This window comes from Lepidochelys olivacea (genome assembly GCF_965140295.1).
Source record: "Lepidochelys olivacea isolate rLepOli2 genome assembly, chromosome: 6".
Lineage (NCBI taxonomy): Eukaryota > Metazoa > Chordata > Testudines > Cheloniidae > Lepidochelys > Lepidochelys olivacea.
Window position 1 is genome coordinate 11,238,353 of NC_140416.1, and position 16,322 is coordinate 11,254,674.

General features: G+C 48.3%; 1 pseudogene across 1 annotated transcript in view; it reads left to right on the forward strand.

The window, feature by feature from the left end:
- Positions 1-1,152: 1,152 nt before the first annotated feature.
- LOC311522737 (pepsin A-like) overlaps positions 1,153-16,322 on the forward strand; it is a 28,134-nt pseudogene continuing 12,964 nt past the window's right edge. The window contains exons 1-9 of the transcript XR_014714697.1: positions 1,153-1,208; positions 1,858-1,928; positions 5,809-5,927; positions 6,219-6,418; positions 7,302-7,418; positions 7,951-8,086; positions 8,224-8,316; positions 8,994-9,054; positions 9,147-9,280. The product of XR_014714697.1 is annotated as a pepsin A-like (transcript). The remainder of the gene's footprint in view (positions 1,209-1,857; positions 1,929-5,808; positions 5,928-6,218; positions 6,419-7,301; positions 7,419-7,950; positions 8,087-8,223; positions 8,317-8,993; positions 9,055-9,146; positions 9,281-16,322) is intronic.

Here is a 16,322-nt window from a genome sequence, read left to right on the forward strand (position 1 = left end):
AGCTTTCTTGGCAACAAGGGCACACTGTTGATTTATATCCAGCTTCTAATGCACTGTAATCCCCAGGTCCTTTTCTGCAGAACTGCCGGTTAGCCAGTCAGTCCCCAGCCTATAGCAGTACATGGGATTCTTCCGTCCTAAGTGCAGGACTCTGCACTTGTCCTTGTTGAACCTCATCAGATTTCTTTTGGCCCAATCCTCCAATTTGTCTAGGTCACTCTGGACCCTATTCCTACGCTCCAGCATATCTACCTCTCCCCACAGTTTCTTGTAATCTTCAAACTTGCTGAGGGTGCAATCCATCCCATCATCCAAATAATTAATGAAGATGTTGAACAAAACTGACCCCAGGGGCACTCCACTTGATACCAGCTGCCAACTAGATTCAGCCATTCATCTACCCACACCCAAACCGAGTCCTCACACCTGATCCTTTCCTTCCCTGACATGTGTCGCTAGGAAATTCACAAAGACCATCAGCATATTTCATCCACAGGGTTGACAAAGATTTTTTCTACTGAACTGAGTGAGCTGGACCAGTGCCATAGAGGTGAACGGCTCCATATCCTCTGAGTCAACCAGTTACTCAGACCGTAGCATGCCATGCATCCTATATCCCTGTCCACTAACTTCAGCTCCTTGCGCTGACCCGGGCTCAGATTCATACCAATGAGCTAGAGGTGTAAAGCTTCATATCTCAGTTCCCATAGAGACACCAGTTCCCACTACATGGCAGTTTTATAACTGGGGGCCAAACTGGAACCAGTGACCTAGAGGTGAATACCTCTATATCCCGTTCAAATTCCTCTGTGCCTCCTGTTTGCTCTTTAAAACAACCCAGCATCATTTCTTTTCAAAGCTTAGCAGGGAAACCTCCCCTAACTCTCACCCCTTCCCTCTAGAAGATGCCCCCATTTTCAGGTGACTGCCAAGTGAAGGTGGAGATCTGTGAACTTAGAATGTTCTCCAGACCTTTCTTTCAAGGACATCTTGGACAATCTTACCAGGAAGGTTTGCATTTCTTATCAGGGTTACTAATGGGATAGGAAAGGCTCTGCACTATGTGCATATAAGGAGCAGCATCCCGGCGTTGCGCTGCATTTAGCACTCGCACTTTCCTTTCCCCCACCAGTTTGGGTGTACAGCGACATCATGAAGTGGCTTCTGCTCCTCAGTCTGGTGGTGCTTTCTCAGTGCCGGGTGACAATGTGAGTGCAGGGGGGAACAAGAAACATTGGGATTCTGAGCTCAGCTTTCTACAGAGCAATGTTCCCTTAGCAGCAGAGGCAGCTCCTACATCTCTCTCCTCAGTACTTCATTCTTTAATAGGCAGCAGGTGGGAACTACCCCTTGGCTGTATGGCATAGCAGAGGTATGAGGAAGGATGGGCTTATGGTTACAATACTGGAACAGGATTTGGAAAATCTAGGTTCATTTCCAGCTCTACCACAGGCTCCCTGTGTGACCTAGTGACTGAGTCTCTCTGGGCCTCAGTTCTCTGGATAAAAATGAACATATGTCCTTTGTCCACCTTGTCTATTTCATCAGTAAGATCTATAGGACAGGGGGACTGTCTTATACAATGTATTAGTAAAGCTCCCAGCATACTAGGCCCTCTCAGTGCTAGTTACACATGGGCCAGGAGTTTCCAAGCATCCTACGGGAATTATATGCCCAACTCACACTGACTTTTAGTGCACTGGTCACCCAGCTCACCTAAACCCTGTGCTAATCCCAGCTATAAAAAGGGGTCTCCGTGCAGTGTAAGAGTCGGACTGCACGGTATTCCCTGAACACAAGGCTTGTCTTTTGTTTATTTGTTATTGATCAGTCTCTCTCCCCACCCTTGTTGATTAGGGTCTCCCTGAAGAAGGGGAAATCCCTAAGGCAGAACCTTAAGGAACATGGCTTGCTGGAGAATTTGCCTGGTGCCCTGAACTCAAGGCTTCCAATCAAGCACATACCTTGCTGCTGCCAAGAACCTTCCCCAGCCTCCATGCTGGGGCATCCAGCCCCCAGCTGCGATTGGATGGGATTAAGAAGAGCACTGGGAATAGAACTCCCAGGTCTGCTGGCTCCCCGCTTCCAATACACTGAGATTGATGGAAACTGGGGATAAACAACTCGGTGCATCAGATGCCAGCAGGTCCTAGGAGCCATGCTGGGCAAAGTGATGGCTGAGAAACAGCAGCTCAGGCTGAGCCTTTAGCAAGGTCACCGTAGCCCAGATCCTCAACTGCTGTAAATCAGCTGGTGGAACTATGCCGGTTTACACCAGCTGAGGATCTAGCCCTTGGATGGCAATGGTTCCCTCTCTTTAGAATCATAGAATATCAAGGTTGGAAGGGACCTCAGGAGGTCATCTAGTGCAACCCCCTGCTCAAAGCAGGACCAATCCCCAATTTTTGCCCCAGATCCCTAAATGGCCCTCTCAAGGATTGAACTCACAACCCTGGGTTTAGCACGCCAATGCTCAAACCACTGAGCTATCCCTCCGCAAAACAGGCTGTTTGTTACCATGTCAGCTGATTGATGAGCTGCCAGCCCCAACCCAAGCACTAGCCTTTAACCTATCAGTCACCCATCCAGCTACAGACCAAGCCTTGCATTGCTTAGCTGCATGAAATCAGAGGCAATCACCTCCTTGCCTTGACACGCCATCTGGGTGGTTTGATTGAAATCAGAGAGATTTAAATCAGCAATGAGGAAACCTTGATTGAAATAACTGATTTTAATCTTGCTTTGCATTTGTACTTTTTAATTATTTTCCTGCAGGAAGTTGTTTTTTGTTGGTAACCATTAAAACACCTTGATTTGCAACTAATTATAGCTTTTACCCTAAAATTGATACTTCCTCCTTCTAATCAGGAAGAGAATAAATCTGTATATAATGAATGTAACCACTTATAGACCTTAACATACATTTATTTGTACATTTTTTAATTATGAGAAAATGGTGAAGGATGCATTTTTCATTTTGCTAGCTGACTAATCTTGTTACTTGAAGTATGTGTTCACCTTTACATGGTAATTGGAATTCGATTAAAAATGAAAAAAGAAAAGCTTTTAAAAATTATTAGTAAAGTAAAACGACCTTAAATGTGCTGGATAGCTAAGAAAAAAAGTTTATTAAAACAATTTGCATTTAAAACTAACAATGTATTAAACAAAGGAAGTGTTATCAATAAGGCCATTGTGGAGAAACTAAATGAATTCTTTGCATCAGTCTTCACAGCTGAGGATGTGAGGGTGATTCCCAGACCCGAGCCATTCTTTTTAGGTGACAGATCTGAGGAACTGTCCCAGATTGAGGTATCATTAGAGGAGATCTTGGAACAAATTGATAAATTAAACAGCAATAAGTCACCAGGACCAGATGGTATTCACCCAAGAGTTCTGAAGGAGCTCAAATGTGAAATTGCAGAACTACTAACTGTAGTCTGTAACCTATCAGTTAAATCAGCTTCTGTACCAGATCACTGGAGGATAGCTAATGTGACACCAATTTTTAAAAAGAGTTCCAGAGGTGATCCCAGCAATTACAGGCCTATAAGCCTGACTTCAGTACTGGGCAAACTGGTTGAAACGATAATAAAGAACAATATTGTCAGACATAGATGTACATAATTTATTGAGGAACAGTCAACATGGTATTAGGAAAGGGAAACCATGCCACACCAATCTACTAGAATTCTTTGAGGGGATCAACAAGCATGTGGACCAAGGGGATCCAGTGGATATAATGTACCTAGATTTTCAGAAAGCCTTTCTTTCTGAAGGTTCCTCAGCACAGGCTCTTTCGCAAAGGAAGCTGCCACGGGATAAAAGGGAAGGTACTCTCATGGATTGGTAACTGGTTAAAAGATAGGAAACAAAGGGTAGGTATAAATGGTCAGTTTTCAGAATGGAGAGAGGTAAAAAGTGGTGTCCCCAAGGGGTCTGTTCTGGGACCAGTCCTATTCAACATATTCAAAAATGATCTGGAAAAAGGGGTAAACAGTGAGGTGGCAAAATTTGCAGATGATACAAAACTATTAAAGATAGTTAAGACGCAGACAGACTGCGAAGAGCTACAAAAGGATCTCTTAAAACTGGTTGACTGGGCAGCAAAATGGCAGATGAAATTTAATGTTGATAAATGCAAAGTAATGGCACATTGGAAAGCATGATGCCAACTATACATATAAAATGATGGGGTCTAAATTAGCTGTTACCACTCAAGAAAGAGATCTTGGAGTCATTGTGGATAGTTCTCTGAAAACATCCACTCAATGTGCAGTGGCAGTCAAAAAAGTAACCAGAATGCTGGGAATAATTAAGAAAGGGATAGATAATAGGACAGAAAATATCACGTTGCCGCTATATAAATCCATGGTACGCCCACATCTTGAATACTGTGTGCAGATGTGGTTGCCCCATCTCAAAAAAGTTATATTGGAATTGCAAAAGGTTCAGAAAAGGGCAACAAAAATGATCAGGGGTATGGAACAGCTTCCGTATGAGGAGAGATTAATAAGACTGGGACTTTTCAGCTTGGAAAAGAGACAGCTACGGGGAGATATGATTGAGATCTATAAAATCATGACTGGTGTAGAGAAAGGAGATAAGGAAGTGTTGTTTACTACTCATAACACAAGAACTAGGGGTCACCAAATGGAATTAATAGGCAGCAGGTTTAAAACAAATAAAAGGAAGTATTTCTTCACACAATGTACAGTGAACCTGTGGAACTCCTTGACAGAGGATGTTCTGAAGGCCAAGACCATAACAGGGTTCAAAAAAGAACTAGATAAATTCATGGAGGATAGGTCCATCATTAGCTATAAGCCAGGATGGGCAGAAATGGTGTCCCTAGCCTCTGTTGGCCAGAAGCTGGGAATGAGCGACAGGGAATGGATCACTTGATGATTACCTGTTCTGTTCATTCCCTCTGGGGCACCTAGCACTGGCCACTATCGGAATACAGGATACTGGGCTAGATGGACCCTTGGTCTGACCCAGTAGGGCCATTCTTATATTCTTATGTGTAGTCAGTGAATTGAACTGATTGTTTCTGGTCACCATGTTGTTCCAAGATTTTAGATTTCATCCTCTCATACTTACTTTTTATTCAGAGATTGGGAAAGGAATACAAGCTGTCTTGCTTTTATAACTCCCAGTCAATTTCTTAAGTTAGAATGAACTAGTCAGTGAACTGAACTAGCTGTATGAACTGACATGAAGAAAATATTCTCTCTGCACCTGCAGAAGAGGCTACTGCTGTGAAAAGCTGGTTTAGCACTTCAACCAAGTCCAGTTCCAGCTGCTGAGCCGGTGAAATCCACCAGTTCAGTGGTCTATCTTTAAAACTTCAGCAACAAATATGCACTAATTAATAGTAATTTTTATTTAATTTAACTGATTTTAATAGATTTTAGTAAGTTTAGACTTGCACATATGTTGTCATAATTTAAACTTTAATTTTAAATTATTATTTTTAAAATAAAAATGTATTTACATGGTTTAAAATCAGATTTTTTAAATTAAAAAAATCATCAGTTTCCAGCTACCGTGGAAACCAGATATGAATAGGTTTCCTTCCATTGTCTGTGGATTGTCCAGTTGTACAGTGTCAGAGGAGGGGGATGGTTTCCAGGAAGCCCAGGAGCTAGATTCACAACGGGACCTAGGCGTTGCAATGCTGGGCACTGCAGTGCATAAGCACCCTCCCCCCACCAAAGAATTCACAGCCTCACTAGTCTCCCATACAACACATGGGAAAAGTTACAAGTGTCGGTCTGTGACCATTTGACTCTTCTGTACTTGCAGAAGACCACAATGGCTTCAATCCATCAGACTCCTCCACCTACGAGGCCACCAGTGAGGACGTCTCCATCCAGTATGGCACCGGCAGCATGACTGGAATCCTGGGCTACGACACCGTCCAGGTAAATCACAAGAAAGGATCAAAGCCCCTGGAGCAGAGAAGGGAAATGATGAGGAATTCGAAGGACAGGTTGCATCTGCAAAGCTAAAGCAGGAACTCCACTGGCTGTGAACTGGGAGACAGGAATAGAGAAAGGGAAGAGAAGAGACAATGAAGCCAATCATGGGGGAGACAGCACAGTTCAGGGCATGGTAGCCTCTGAGAACTTGCACACTGTAAAGACCCTCTGGTAGACTTGGCAGCTTCTCCCAGGGTGTACGGTGTGTCTGATTGTCCCCATCCCTCCTCTAAGGTTGGAGGCATTGTGGACACCAATCAAATCTTTGCCCTGAGGGAGACCAAGCTCGGCTCCTTCCTCTACTACTCCCCCTTTGATGGGATCCTGGGTCTGGCCTTCCCCGGCAGCTCCTCCTCTGGAGCCACCCCCGTCTTTGACAACATGATGAACGAGGGTTTGGTGTCCCAATACCTCTTCTCCATCTACCTGAGCTCGTGAATCAGGGCTGGAAACAGCCCATCTGCTGCAGTGAGATTCAGCACCTCTCACATTCAGTGAGCCCTGCAATGTTTGCATCAGAATTCCCAAAACACAGCGATCTCGGATGGAACAAGGCAGCCGTTCCATGCTGGTGATGCACATTTTGGGAGCAGAAGTGAACACTAGTGCCTCTAACGATTACATTAAAGCACCAGGGCCCTCTCTACACCCACTGCAGGTCATCAGGATTAGACTGACTCCTGAGGGGGAAGTGCCCCACATCACCCACATGACTCCCTGGCTCATCACCTTCTAACATCAGACTGCTCAGTACTGACTCAGAGGGAACTGCAGCACCTGCCACCACTGCCTCAAACACCTGGGCCTTTCCTTGGAGGTCTCTCATCCAATTTTAGGGCAGGCCCAGCCCTGCTTAGCTTTTGAGACCTGGCAAGAGACAGTTATCAAAGTGGGGGTAGAGGTGCCCCGCCCAGACAACCGTCAGGTCCTTTCACCGCTACTAGACACTGACGTATTCCAGCACTGCTCAGCTGTGGCTTTCTCTAATAGGGAAGGGTTCAAAAAGGAACTCGATAAGTTCATGGAGGATAGGTCCATCAATGGCTATTAGCCAGGATGGGCAGGGATGGTGTTCCTAGCCTCTGTTTGCCAGAAGCTGGGAATGGCAACAGAGGATGGATGACTTGTTGATTCAGTTCTGTTCATTCCCTCTGGGGCACCTGGCATTGGCCACTGTCGAAAGACAGGATACTGGGCTAGATGGACCTTTGGTCTGACCCAGTATGGCCATTATTATGTTCAGACAGAGCGTTTGCTATTGACTTGCCAGCCAGCCATTCATACATCTGCTTCGACTCTCCCCTCTCCCTTCTCTAGGGACGACCAGAGCGGGAGCTTTGTGATGTTCGGCGGCATCGACTCATCTTACTACTCTGGGAACCTTAACTAGATCCCTCTCTCTGCTGAGACTTACTGGCAAATCACCATGGACAGGTATCTCCTACCCCTTGGTCCTTCCCCTTCATCGGCCACCTTGAGGAGACAGGCAAAAGGAGATGCATGCGGGAGCCTGGGGAAGCTCAAATTACAGAGTCTAGACAAGGCAAGAGACAAGGGAGTCAGAATCACACCTTCCTTGGAGCTATAGGAAAGGGGCTCACCAGTGAGAAGGTTAGATCAGTGGTTCTCCACCTCGTCCACACCAGGAACCCTCATCTGACCCACTCTGCTTAGCAATAAAGTACAGGGCAGGGTGGGCACAACCCCTTGACCTCTGTTTGTGACCCCCAGGCTAGATCGGTCACAGTCCCAGAAGGTTGTAGGACGATGAGCGATGGGCAATAGCCAAGGAAAGTTGAGGCTGAAACATCAGGGGAAAGTTCTTGGCAGTTGGAGCAAGGGAGGTGGGTGGGCGGGGTGAGAGGCAGCTCCACCCTGCAGGCCGCTCGCTGCTGGCTCATGGGCTGAGTGGGAATGAAATCGGGAGCGTTACTGGGAACGTTCCCCCCGACTCTCTCTCTTGCAGCGTCACCATGAACGGAGAGACCATCGCTTGCTCTGGTGGCTGCCAGGCTGTCATTGACACTGGTACTTCTCTGCTGGCTGGGCCCCCTTCTGGCATCTCCAACATCAACTCCTACATCGGCGCCAGTGATGGCACGGTAAGGGCAGGGAGAGGGAGAGATGCTTCTAGAGGTGTCTGCTACACACGGATGTGATGCTCCATCTCTCTCATTGGAGAACCTAGTGCCCGAGACGTGTCTAACCTTTCCTCCGTGTGTTGCCTCCCTCCCTGCAGATCAGCTGCAATGCCATGAGCAGCCTGCCCAACATCGTCTTCACCATCAACGGCATCGAGTTCCCTCTGCCCGCCAGTGCCTACATCACTGATGTGAGTGTCCTGCTGAGAAAGCCGCCTCGGGGCCTCTTAGCCAGGGCTTGTGCCTGAGGCCATTGCACTGAGCATGCTGGCAATTGCCCCCTACACAGCCGGCATGGGCCTGCAGGAGCATCACTGAGATGCAGCTCAGAGTCTGTCCCCAGTATGAGAGTGGGGTGGCAGAGAGCTCTTCCCACAAATGGATCCAGAAGGAGGGACGTCAAGATCAAGGCAGGCCCACAGTGAAAGTGACATACCGTAAGAGCAGCGAGGCGGCCTGTAGAGCTGGCCACCGTAGGAGATCACCAGGGCAGGGGCCTTACGGGGCTAGGAGAGAATTAAATGAGCAGCTACCCAAGCTGGGAGGCTAGATCAAGAGAGATCGCTGCCTCGTGCTCCAGGGCACGGGCATCTGGGCATCAGGAAGGATGTTCCTTCCCCATGATAAAGGTTTGCTTCCCTCTGGGGAGGAACAGCTAAACTGCTTTAACAGCACACAGCAACACCAGCTGGTAGGTGGGACAGGCAGTGGGGAAGCCCAAATCCACTTATAATCACAGCAGGATTTCTGGTGGCAGAATGTAATCGCTCCCTTTGGAATCTGGCCAGGAGTCTGGAGAGAGCGCGCTTTGCCTCCTCAAGGGATGAAAAGAAGTGATCAGGGCCTTGCTTTTCTTCCCACTTCACAGGCTGCACCCCTTAGCCTCAGGCTGAAGCACTGGGATTGTACTGAGGCCCAGATCCACAAAGGTACCTCAATGGGAGTTATGCCCCTAAATACATGTCAAGGGGTCATTGAAGTTCCAGCGCAATAACCCATGTCCCATTTTACCCTGGTGCAGAACTCAGGCTCTTGATCTTTGAAGGCATCGACCTCCCCACCACCTCTGGAGACCTCTGGATCCTCCGAGATGTCTTCATCCACCAGTACTACGTTGTCTTCAACAGGGCCAACAACTAGGTGGGCCTGGCCCCCGTGGCATAAACACAGCACCATCCCCGGGACACTGCCATGGAACCCTGACCCCGGAGAGTATTTGTTTCTCCAGAGCCCCAACAATGCGAGTCAGTCTAGTGACCCTTATTACTGCTGGGACCTTAATGGACACACACTTTTCCCCACCCAAACTCACCCTCTCGTCTCTAATCTTACCAACAGTAGAATAAAGGACTATAAGGGCATTGTAGTGAATTGTTTCTCTCTGGTGGGCGGGGTGACCCACATTCCACCAATGAGGCAGGAAGGGAACATTCTCATATCTTCTGCTGTGGCCCCCAATCTCAATCTGCAGCCTCCTGCTATGCCAGCCCTGAGCTCCCTCCACATGCAGCTCTCCCAATGTCCCTTCAACCTGACCCCAGCCTCTTGCTTTTCCAGCCCTGGCTCCCCACACACAGCTCTGCTGATGCCCCCTTACACTGACCTGCAGCTCCCACACTGCAATTCCATTCTTGTCCCACCCCATCCCCCACTATGCTAATGCCCCTCACTCCTGACCTGTTTGTTTTGTTACTTTCAACAGTATCTCATGAGATGGGCTTGGGGGCTGTCCATAAATTACATAACACAGCCATTTGGGGGTAAGGGCTGTGACAGGTACCACTGGAACTGGGGACCACTGCATCCTTTGACTCACCAGCCTGGGTTCCCTCTCACACTGTGCTGTGACAAGCTGCAGACCTGCTCCCAGTCCTACACTTCCACCAGCATTCACACAGGCGGGGACACACCCAGCTGCAGTTACATGCGGGCTCTCTGACCCGCCACTACATGAACCAACAGCTAGGATTTGCTGTGGGGCCAGGAGATGACCCAGTCCTTAGGCCAGCACAGAGGAAAGCCAGGGCTAGCATGAGGGCTGGGTCTATGAGGGGGCGGGGTCACATTCCGAGGTGTTGTTAGAGATGGGGCCAAAGCTAGGAGAGAGCAAGGACAGATTTCACTTCACTGGAGAAACTCAGGAATAGCCAGACTGGGTCAGAGGTGAGGTCCATTTGCCCAGTGTCCTGTCTTCTGGCACCAGCTGCTTGGAAGGAAACCCCAGAATGAAGAATTAGGAAATAACTACCCATGGCCTAAAGCAGGGGCAGTCAGAGTCCCATTTCCCAGCCACCAAGCAAGGGGCAAGGAGCGGCTCAAGCAAGGCACCCAAGGAAGGGCCGCAGCCCAGGGATCTCACAAACCACAACGATCAATGTAACTCGCCTGGTCCAAGGACCTTCACCCAGCTCTGCACAGAGGAGTTTTCTAAGCACATGGCTTGGCAGAGAAGCCAGTTTGGGAAGGTGCAACATGGTTTAGACCAGAACTGGTTCCACTCACTAACAGGAAGAGACCTTGGGAAAAGACCATTGTGCATCTTTCCGGGCAAGTCTGTTTAGCCCCTTTGGAAAGAGTCATAGTTTCTGTGTTGTCCCCAGACATGTAAACTCAAGGAAATTGGCCAGTACTCAGATACAACAAACAAGGCTGGAGGGAGAGAGCGGGGGTTAAGGCTGAGTCCTTATGACAGTGACACAGAGGAAGGGGAAGGGTCTGGTTCCCAGCTGTTCTAACAGGGCAGGGCTCACAGGGAATAGTAACATTAGGTTCAAACGCTGACGGCCTGTTTTGGTTTATGAGGCCTTCTATGCTTAGAGGAGTGAACACAAACTGCAGCGTAAGAAAGACAATCCTCTGGCTTCTCCGACTCTGGCCTATGGCGAAGGCATTGGATTGAGACCTAGGTTCAATCCCAGTCTGTGCTACAGACCTTGGGCAAGTCACTTTCCCTCTTTGTGCCTCAGTTCCCCACCTGTACAATGGGGATAATGATCCTCTCTTTGTCTGTTCAGCTTGGAAGCTCTCCAGTGCAGGGGCTGTCTAGCACCTAGCAAAAAGGGATCTTGACTATGGCCTCTGGCACTACTCCCATCCATGCAGAGCATTCCCCACTAGATGGCAGGAAGCAGCCAAATCTCCCTCCCAGACCAGGGAGGCCAGCATACCAGCCACAGCCCGCCACCCACACCAAGAGAAGGGGTAAATCAGGAAGCTGCCAGAGCTACCAGGACACCTAACAAGAGCCAGCCAGGAGCATGGCACTTCCTAAAGTTTGTTCCATGCTGTAGCCGTGTCAGGTTGCAGGCCTGATAATCATAATATTTGCTGCTGTTTCTGTAGATGAGCCCCTGCATATTCATCAGATATTTAGATCAGGGCACTGAGTCACTGGAATAGAAGCTCCATGATTTCTAGACCTTCAGCCTGAAGAGGGCCACCTGTGGGAGGCGATATGGTACACACAGCATCACCCAGACAGGGAGCTGAAGGGAAGAGGCATCAGGGATAGATTCCTTATTCTGAATTGAAGGTCCCAGGACAGAGAAGACCTCTATCCCCAGGTCCAATAATCTGTTCCAGCCCTGACCTGGAAGGGTTACCTCAAAAGCTGGGAGAAAAGAGAGGATTGGATCTCAGGTTTGTCTAATGAGATAAAGGGGCACAATTAGTGCCCCTTATGATTAATTTGTCTGACAATGTGGGCCCCTGTCCCACCAGGGTCTGGGCGTGAGACCTCTCCCCTCCCCACTCATCTGACATGGGGTCACCAAAACATCCATCCCTTCACTTGGTCCCAGACTGTACCCAGGAGACTAGAGCTGGAAGCCTATGCTAATCCCAATAAAAAGCCCTGGTTGGTGGGCCAAGGAACGTGGCGTACAAGGCCATGGCAGCAAAAGCAGGAGGTTATCATGTCACTCTCTCACTGCTGGGGCCCTGCATTCAAATCCCATGCTATGCCACAAACCACACTGAGTTGGGGTTGGGTCATCACAGAGCTGCCATCCTCCACTTATACCACTAGTAGAATTCATTGTAGAGTGCAATACTATTGGTTATGATCAGCCACCTTTGGTCAGAAGAGGTTACGGTATGGAAGTGGAAGGGGAGCTGCAGGTCAGGAATGAGGAGCAAATGTGTGTGTGTCAGGCCCAAGGGCTGGAATAGCAGGGGGGCCTGTGAGTCAAGCTGAAGGGGCATCAGCAGAGCTGCTTGGAGACCCAGGACAGGAATAGCAGGGGGTTCTGTGGGGCAGGAGTCCCCGTGTATCCTGTGTGCTTGCATTGCCTTCTGGGTGGGACTCTTCATGCCAGCAGACTTGCTGGAGGCAGGCAGAGTGACTACGCTGGATAGGCCGGAATCACCCTGAAATTGGGCGTGGTGGCCACTAGGCGTGTGCATTAGCTGTTTGAAGGTACTTGGGAGATTTCCATTGTGGGCATGCAGCCTGGCCACCCAGAATCCCTCTCTGAGAGTGGAACCAATGGAAACGCAAGGGGAGGAGTTCAGCCACAGGAAGAATGGGAGCCAGACTGGAGGACTCAGTGGTGGAGCGGCACAAGCACTAGAAGGGTACACTGTCAGGATGGCGTTGCAGGAATTAAACCCATCCCACTCCCCCAAGCGGAGAAGAGGCAGAGGAGAAGGGCTGCAGGCTGTGCACATGGCAGAGGCTCACAGGGAGCTTGAAGAGACTGTGGGACACTAGCGCTTGTTTCCCAGGCTCTAAGGAGACAGCCAGTGGTGTAGTGGAGCTGGAATGTGCTGGAACACCATTTCCGTACTATCCACCCTCCACAGCACACCCCTTTGACCCTCCTCACCCCTCAGCCCCTAGGTTAGGGCTCCATTCAGCCCCCTGCATGTGAGGGCAGGAGCAGAGAGCAGCATGGGGGCAGGGGTAGAGAGCCAGGCCAGTGGGGATCTCTGGCATTCCAGTACCTTCCAGCTCCAGGACTACACTGCTGTCCATGGCCCGCCCTACAAAGGGTCCGGACACCATTCCACAGAGACTGAGCAGGGTAAACCCTCCCCCACAAGAGCCATTCGGGAGCCTACATATGTGTGTGCCCATAATTATATTGCAGTAGCGTGCTGTGGTAGTAACAAAGAGTAAAACTTGGGGGGAATCCCCTGAAAGGGTTGGCTTTAACAGTTGCTCTTGACAATAGTCACGGTTGTTCAAGACTTAAGTAAACATATGCATTCACAGAGAAAGAGAGAGAGATTTAGGCCACGTCTACACTTAAAACAGTACAGTGGCACAGCTACAGTGCTGCAGCTACATCACCTGTAGCGCTTTGGGGGAGACACTACCTACGGCCGACGGGAGGGGTTCTCCTGTCACTGTCATAAATCCACCTCCCCGACAGGCAGTAGCTAGGTCGACAGGAGAATTCTTCTGCCCACCTAGCACTGTCTAAATAGAACTTAGGTCGGCTTAACTACATTGCTCAGGGGTGTGGATTTAGCTGGGTCGATCTAATTTTCTAGCGTAGATCAGTGCTTAGTAAGCATTTGCTTTTAGAGACTGTCCCACTGTCCTAGCAGAGACTTAATTCTATGTAAAATAAAGCTCAATCAAAGTGTTGCCGGCACCCAGTGCCGAGAGGCTGAACAACAGCTTGAGTTGGTTCGTTACCCGGTGTGCTACACCCAATAATCACAACGGGGTGGAGAAGCAGAAAAGTTTATTTGAAGCTTCAAAAAGGTACAGGGAGAATACAATCTCAAATCCTGCACAACAGAGCAGGAAGTTACACAGGCTTTTATACATCCTTTTTCCCAGCATACTTATCCAATAGCAAGCTGCTCCAAGTATCCATATAGCCAGCCAATCCAGTTCCCAGCTAGTTCCCTGATTCTCTGTATCATTTGTTAAACTATACATAAAGCTGCTTTATTCAGCATTGTTCTTCCATATCTCCCCTGTTTGGCCTTGCTTAGTTTCAGGCAGTCTGACTCTGCAACATACTGTTGCAGATTCTCAGGATAACTGCTGTGTGTGCCTCCAGGCGGGGGGGGCCAAGGACACTTGGGCCTAGCACACAGAGCTGCTGCGAGTGCCTCCAGGCAGGAGGGGGTGGGGCAAGGACACAGGGGCCTAGTGCGAGGGGGCTTCATCGACACTTGTGGTCTTCCATCCCCTCGAGTTACCTAGTGGCCATGCCCCAGTGTTCCCAACAAAAGTCTTGAGAAGACTAAACTCTGAACATTAAGCAGGGGAGGAAGAGGGGAGCTAATGTCAGGATGTTCCCCTCCCCCCTGCTCCTGCACCCCACTTACCCCATCTTCCATAGAGTAGGGGAACACATGACAGGGCTCAGGAGGGAGGGAGCTTGCTGGCAGCAGCTGCAGTCTCAGCAAGCTGATCTAATTAACAAGGCAGTGTAATTAAGAGTAGGGTCAGATACTTAAAGGGGCAATGCACATCTCTCTCACACACACAGGGTGTGTGTCTCTGTCTCTGTCTGCGAGATTGTCTTCCCTCCCTCCATTCCTGATGCCTTGTAGAGTGTGAGAGTTAACCCTTGAGGGCTCAGCCAATTGCTAGTTCATCATTTAGCAGTAAGGCATTCCCTGGGAAATATCCCACCCTCTGACTCCTCCACCTCAACCAAGCTTCACAATCATCATTGCTGTGTACCAGTATTAAATTGTTTGTTTAAAACTTATACTGTGTGTGTATATACATAGATAATATAGTCTTTTGTCTGGTGAAAAAAATTTCCCTGGAACCTAACCCCCCCATTTACGTTAATTTGCTTAACATTGTTTCTCTTAAAGTCGCATTTTTCAGGAACATAACTGCAGCGTTAAGGGAGGAGCTACTGTACTGACTAAATTTGAGGAACACTGCATGCCAAAAAGGAATGAGACCTTTGAGAGACACAATTTTTTTACATGCCTGCAAAAAATCGATTATATCATAGAGCAATATGTCACATAATTAAGGAAACTCAGTAAAATCTGCAACTTTGGTGAGTTGACTGGTCAGAGATAGAATCATTTGTGGCATTAAAGACAAAGTGTTAAGAGAAAGACTGCTCTGTGAAGGAGACTTGTCACTTTGGATGGGCTATTACCAGCAGGAGAGTGAGTTTGTGTGGGGGGGGGGGGGGCGGAGGGTGAGAAAACCTGGATTTGTGCTGGAAATGGCCCAACTTGATGATCACTTTAGATAAGCTATTACCAGCAGGAGAGTGGGGTGGGAGGAGGTATTGTTTCATGGTCTCTGTGTATATAATGTCTTCTGCAGTTTCCACAGTATGCATCCGATGAAGTGAGCTGTAGCTCACGAAAGCTCATGCTCAAATAAATTGGTTAGTCTCTAAGGTGCCACAAGTACTCCTTTTCTTTTTGTGAATACAGACTAACACGGCTGTTACTCTGAAACTTTAGAACAAGCTCTCCAGATATGCAGGGCAGCAGAAACTGTGAAAACACAAGCCAGAGAGCTGAATCCACCAGAGGGAGCTATCTGTGTACTAAGTACAAAAGCATATAGCCAGAATAAGTCAAATCAAAGAGTGGAACTACTCACGATGAAAACCAGTGCAAGGGGGAAGGCTGAGTACAGACGGTCATGGGGAAGGTGTGGATCACAGCATGGCCCCAAACACTGTGTTGTCTTTGGGAAACTGTCATAAATGTAGGGGAAATAATGATTTTGCAAAATGCAGCAGATCTCAAATGCAGAAAAGTCAAGAACAATGAGGAGTACAGTGGCACCTTTAAGACTAACAGATTTATTTGGGCATAAGCTTTCGTGGGTAAAAAACCACTTCTTCAGATGCAAGACTAACACAGTTAGTGCACACAGACTAACACAGCTACCCCTCTGATACTAGAAAAGTCAAGCACATTCAGTTGAAAACGACCTGGTTGGGGAGTTTTTCATAGATGTACTGGAATCTAGAAAGCCTGATGAGAGGGACTGGATACTACTTGTGACAGTGAATGGAACAATTATTCCACTGAAGCTGGACACAGGAGCTCAGGTTAATATTCTGTCAGAACAAGATTATGAGAGACTGAAAATAAGACCAACCTGGGACCAACAAAAATAAAAGTAACTGGTTATTCTGGAACAAATATACCAGTGAAGGGGAGGTGCGTTGCTAGCATCAACCATAAAAACACTGTGTGCAGGCTCCTGTTCACTGAAGTGCCAAAGAAGGTGACACCAATTTTA